Here is a 6000-nt window from a genome sequence, read left to right on the forward strand (position 1 = left end):
AAGTGGCAGTGAGTGTATTTCCCTTCACAAGCACAGGCTAATGAGTGATTGAAGCTAATGCATGCACGCAGCAAAAACAAAGGAAGCAGGGAAATCAACAGCAGTCTGCTCCCTACAACACGACGCACACACATGCGCTCACATACACACAAACACACACACATACATACCCTCAACATAGAGAGTTGTTGTACCATCCTCATCATGGCAGTGGTGCAAGGTCTAGTAATTTCAGGCTTGGCCTCAATCATCAGCATTAGAGGTAATTTTAAGTCCTGAAGGGGTTAATTAGGGGCTGAGAGAAAAGCCTAAATTAATTGGCTCATGTCCGAATGTGAAAAAGAAAGGAAGATGGAGAGAGAGAGAGAGAGAGGTGGCTGTTGATAGAGGTAGAACCAGGAAAGGTAGATGAAGAGAGAGAAGGAGATATCTTGGCGTTTTCATACATTAAGAACGGCTGACAGCAGTTAATTGCCATGGACATAAATAGAATCTTAATAGTAGGGGAAAATAAATAAATAAATGACGAAAAAATTGGTAAATGGGAGAGGATATTGCAGAGAAATGCACCTTTTTAAATGAGGGTCAGTTTGTAAACCGCACTCTGTTTAAACAGAAGTTAAAGAGAGGAAAGCAGAGAGAGCAAGAGAAAGAGAGAGAAAAACAGAGACAGAGGATAGAGTCTTTGGAAGGTGTATCGGGAGAGGAGAGAGAAGGAAGCTTTCTGCATCACAGGTTGTTATTTATATATTTTCTTCTTCTTCTCCTCCTTTTTTTCTTCTTCAGCGTGAAGGTACGGTGACGGCCGTCACGCCTGAGTGGCCCTGAAACAGAGTCGGCAAAAAGCTGAAGGAGAGCTCTCGTCCTGAAAGGCTCATCAGGACTTGTCATCGCTCTAATGAATATCATTTAAATTGCTTTGTATATCGGAGTGAGTTTGGATGTCGATTTAATTTGCGCATGTGTTGGAGTTCTTCTGCTTGGCTAGGCGGACGGAGAGAGGCAGACTAATGAAAAGCGAGCTGGGGTGACAGCATGATGAGACTCGACCCAATCAGATGGGTTTGAAAGGAAATTCTGACAAGGCGGAGAGAATAAAACACACTGACACACACACACACATACACGCACACAAATACTCTCACAGATAAAGATAGGTACACACACACAAACAGATACACACACACACATACACAGATACAGATAAAGATACACACACGCACACACAAAAACACAAGGAAGTGTCTGCAGACAGGTTTGCGTTATCAAGACTCCTGGTGTATTGTGGGATTGAAGAGGCTGCACCTGTTCTCATTTGCAGATATGCCCTGTTGGGGGCTGTCCTAATGATGGTTGTGAAGCACCCCTGAGCTCAGGATATGCAAAATAAAACCACTAGTCTTTCCTGGGGATGGCCCATCCCTGCTTATAAGCATGGCCTTATCAAAATGAAATTACAATATATGCTGATACTGTATTTCACCCCTCCCCTCCCCTCTGCTCCTCTCCCTCCCCTCCTCCCTCCCCTCATCCCTTCATCCCCGTGTGCACACCGTGCCCCCTCTTTCCCGCTGTAAGCCGTGAAATATTACAACCTTTCCCAAAGCAAAAGATATAAATCCACATTGAGGAATTGCAAAAACAGCACAAAGCATTTCCAGGCCGGCGGTATCTAGCGAGGCGCTGATGATTTAGCAGTGCAGGTGTATCGGGATCTGAGCGCGGCTCAGACAAAGCGAGTCAGCGCCGCCCACAGCCCCTCTCTATCGCCTCCTCTGCAGTCCTCAGCAACGCAAACCTTTCTATTCAGTTACCATTGGCATGCACAGGATTTTAATCGAGGCAAATCCAATTATGAACCACCAATTAGCTATTAATGTCATCAATTAGGCTCTCATGCTTGTCATATCAGGATGTGTCACAGATGTGGAAAATACACGGTGAATTCAGCACATTATCATCTTTTTTTTCTCATGCAGTTATGTTCTGCTCTTTCACTCTAAGTCAGTGTTGGATCAGGCTGACGTAACACATACTTGACAAGTAACACCTGTCATCATTTTTAAGCCTTTTTTTTCTTCGAATTAGTGAAATATGTTGATAATGATTTTACATTTCATATGAAGTATTTGATGAAAGCACTGGTGATACCTGGACTTGAATCTACAGTTGTGTTGTTGTCTGATTGTGGGAGCCCTTGAAGATTAAACCTGCTCTTGCCCTGCCAGTCCAACATCTGTATGTCTCGGAAAATATCTCTCCAAGACAGAGGCTGAGGGCACTGGAGAAAGCAATGTCCATGACAAGCCACACAAGTTAAACAGACATACATAATAGGATATTAAACTTTAACTAGCCCATATTCATTCCAATCATGTAGAGGGGAGACGTCTAAAACGTCAGCCTCCAAATTTCATTTGTGTTTCACTGGAAACGTTCGATTTATGAGGCCTTTTGTTTCAGGGAGGCTATATGCTGAGCTGAGAATATACCCAGACTGTTAGTCCTCTCTCTCTGTCTCTCTCTCTCTCTCTCTCTCTCTCTCTCTCTCTCTCTCTCTCTCTCTCTCTCTCTCTCTCTCTCTCTCTCTCTCTCTCTCTCTCTCTCTCTCTCTCTCTCTCTCTCTCTCTCTCTCTCTCTCTCTCTCTCTCTCTCTCTCTCTTCTCTTTCCCTCCCGTTTGGTATATGTCTTCATTTGTGAAAGCTCAGCCCATGCCATGGTGGAACTCTTATTGGTAGGACCTTGTTCCCCCCTGGGGTACTGTTAACTGTTGCACAGGAAATAACAATTGTAAAGCCAAGATACTTCCTGGTGCTGTGAGTGACTTCATGATCTGAGACAGCAGACTAATTTAGGACGCTGGCAGTCCTCCTATGTAGCTGTATAGCCTGGTGTTATAAAGCTACACCACACATTTAAGCACTGTAAAACAATGTTGATCATAGTATTCCTAGTTTTGTATTTTCCTCAGAAAACCGACCCTTACTCTGAACCTAGACAGTACATATAACATATAGTATATAGAGCGTGCACGTTTTAGAACATTACTCAGTACCCAGATAGTATGTAAAGTTCTAGAACATAAAGCATACATTCAAATATCTTCTAGAACATCCCTTTCAGAGAACAAGTTCGCAGGCCATTGAACAGAAGAGATCCCCTCAGAGGACACACAGCTAAAATAACAGATTTAGAGGAACAGGGAGGAGGAGGTGAGGAGCAGAGGGGAGGCGAGGAGGAGTGGAGGGGAGGGGAGGGGAGGGGAGGGGAGGGGAGGGGAGGGGAGGGGAGGGGGAGGGGGAGGAGAGGAGAGGAGTGGAGGAGAGGAGTGGAGGAGAGGAGAGGAGAAGAGTAGAGGACGAGACCAAATGAGATCTCATTTCAGAGGATCTGCAGAGGAACTGATCTGCTGATGAGATGAAAGGCTGTCATGACGACGGTCGGCCCGGGAGATCTCTCTCCTCTTAACTAACCTGCATCTTGACAGGCCAATCAAGCCCCCTGGAGCGTAATTAAATGATAAGTTCATATTTGAGGGACAATTGTGTGGCGTCGGCGGGGTTGTCACAGCGCGGGGCAACGTGATGGAGACCCTTATTAGCAGCCACAGTGCTCTCACACACACACGCTCGCAGACACACACACACACACACTGAGATTGTTTAAGATACGTTTAAGAAGGGCAGATGGAGGTAAAGGGGGACATGCACTTCACCATGTCCCACAAGCGAGCGGGCTCCTGTGAACCAATGAGAGTCTGTGAGGGGCACATCTCCCTGCTTGATATGCAAACGTCTTTTCTATGCAAAACAGGAGGCAGCATCTCAGATGCAGCTGTGGAAGCCGCGGAAGACGCCCCAAGGCCAAGGTGTACAATAACCCTCGGGGGGGAAGAGAGAAGGGAAAGGAAAATGTGCGGGAAAACGAAACAAAACAACACGCCGTCCGCGAGGCCTAGTCCTCTCTTTGTCTGTTCAACTTGGGGATCTCACGTCTGAAAGGTGGACTAGATATTCATGGCGGCACACCTACGTTCATTCAAAGGTGTGCAAATAGCAGACTCAATTCAAAGCGGGGAACTCAGAACCCTTTTTTTTCTTCTTTTTTGCTCTCCTCTCGTTTTCTTTTTCTTCTCCGTCAATAATCCCCTCCCTTCCCCTGTCTCTGAGTCCCTGTGTGTTTTAATCCTGCTCGTCTCGCCAGGAGCCCATTGTGACCGTCTCTCATTGTGTCTGAGGCATAAAGCTCGCTCTGTTGTCTGGCCAGCTTCCTGCTCCAAACACAGCGTGTCCTCTCAATGGATACCTCCTCTCCTCTCTTCCTCTCCTCCTCTCCTCTCTTCTCCTCAAACTGGGAGAAAGAGAAGGGGAGGGGCGGAGGTGTTTGCTTAGTAACTTAGGTTTCGAGGAGGGTTACTGTCGTCAGCCAAGAAAACCCAATGCCCAGAACAAGTGAAAAACAACCTCCCCCCCAGCACAGTGTACCCAACCAGGATTACAGTTCCCTTCATTTAGTCACATTCAACAGGCAAAGCCCATGTACATTGCGTATGCGAAGTTTGGGGATCCGATGAAAAAAAAAGTTATTCATACGGAAGGAACGTAACATGAACGCATTTCAAGTCAAACTTTTTCATTTTCTCTCCGTGGTGCTGTAGCTGAAAGAGCAGCAATAAAGTACAGCCCACTTCAAGTTTGAGCACCTAGTTAAATTGAACCTTTATATAACTTCTATGTAAAGGTCACCTCTCTTTTTCGGAGGTAATTTAAAGATCAGAGTAGTCAGTGTTTCCATCTCTCTCATGCACGGAGAGTCTGTCACCCCGGAAACAGCAGGGGAGGTGAGAACTACTAATTATTTCTGAACCAAATGCACAAATCTGAATACCTTACCTCTCTGCTCAAAGATTCTGGGATTCCTCCAAATGCAACAGGGCTTGGTAACGACACATTTTCCATTTCTCTCTCTTGGTGTTCTCTTTGAAAATTCATAGAACAAAAACTGTCGTTAAAGACGACACATGCAGTGAAGCACCTGGATGGGTGTGTTGTTGAATGATTCGCCTCTGTTAAGCAAATCAGTGGATTACATCATGGAAACTGGAAATCGACAGCCTACAATCGTCATACACACACACACTCCAGAAATATGGTCACGTGTGATGGATTTACTGAGGGTACGAGGGTATGCACCCTGTCAGAAAGAGATAAACCACGGAGAGTGAGTGAATGTAGCTTAAGTCAGAAAAGGAGGACAGACAGGGAGAAAAATCGAAGAAAAGTCAGTAGTGGGCTACATAGGTGAGAGCAAGAGCAGAGAGAGAGCAGGAGTGAGACAGAGAGAGACAGAGAGAGAGCAGAGAGAGAGAGAGCAGGAGTGAGAGAGAGAGAGAGAGAGACAGAGAGAGAGAGAGCAGAGAGAGAGAGAGAGCAAGAGTGAGAGAGACAGAGAGAAAGGGAGAGGTATTTGGGAAAGATGTCTGTCTGTATAATACTTTTAAAAAGCCACTCCCCCCCTCGCTCCCTTGCTCCCTCGCTCCCTTTCCCCTCCTCCCTGCTCCCTCCCTCCCTCCTCGCCCCCCTTAGAGAGGCCTGTCACATGCAGTTTGCCCTGACGCCTGACGGATCAGGCCCAGACTCTAGTCTCAGGGCACTCCTCTATATATCGTTAATTTAATGCATGATGACGTGGCCAATTACAGCGTGGCCGCACGCTCAAATAGCATGTCAAAGCCTGTGTATCAATCTATTAGCCCCTGTCTCCCTGTACATTACAAGACACCTTAACACCCAGCTCACTGGGGGAAAGTGCTGACCTCATGAGGAAACCAACCTGAGATCTCCACCTCAGGACCTTTTAAAGAATATGAACCTTAATGAGAGGAAGACTGGAATCCACCTGGGCTCTGGGGCTGGGGAGGGAGATGGCTTCTCTATATCATGGGGAGAGCACTCAAGGTAATGTGCATAGTCAAATGGGGGCAGTGGTATGGTTTAGGA

The sequence above is a fragment of the Osmerus eperlanus genome, chromosome 10 (assembly GCF_963692335.1).
Source record: "Osmerus eperlanus chromosome 10, fOsmEpe2.1, whole genome shotgun sequence".
Taxonomy (NCBI): Eukaryota; Metazoa; Chordata; class Actinopteri; order Osmeriformes; family Osmeridae; genus Osmerus; species Osmerus eperlanus.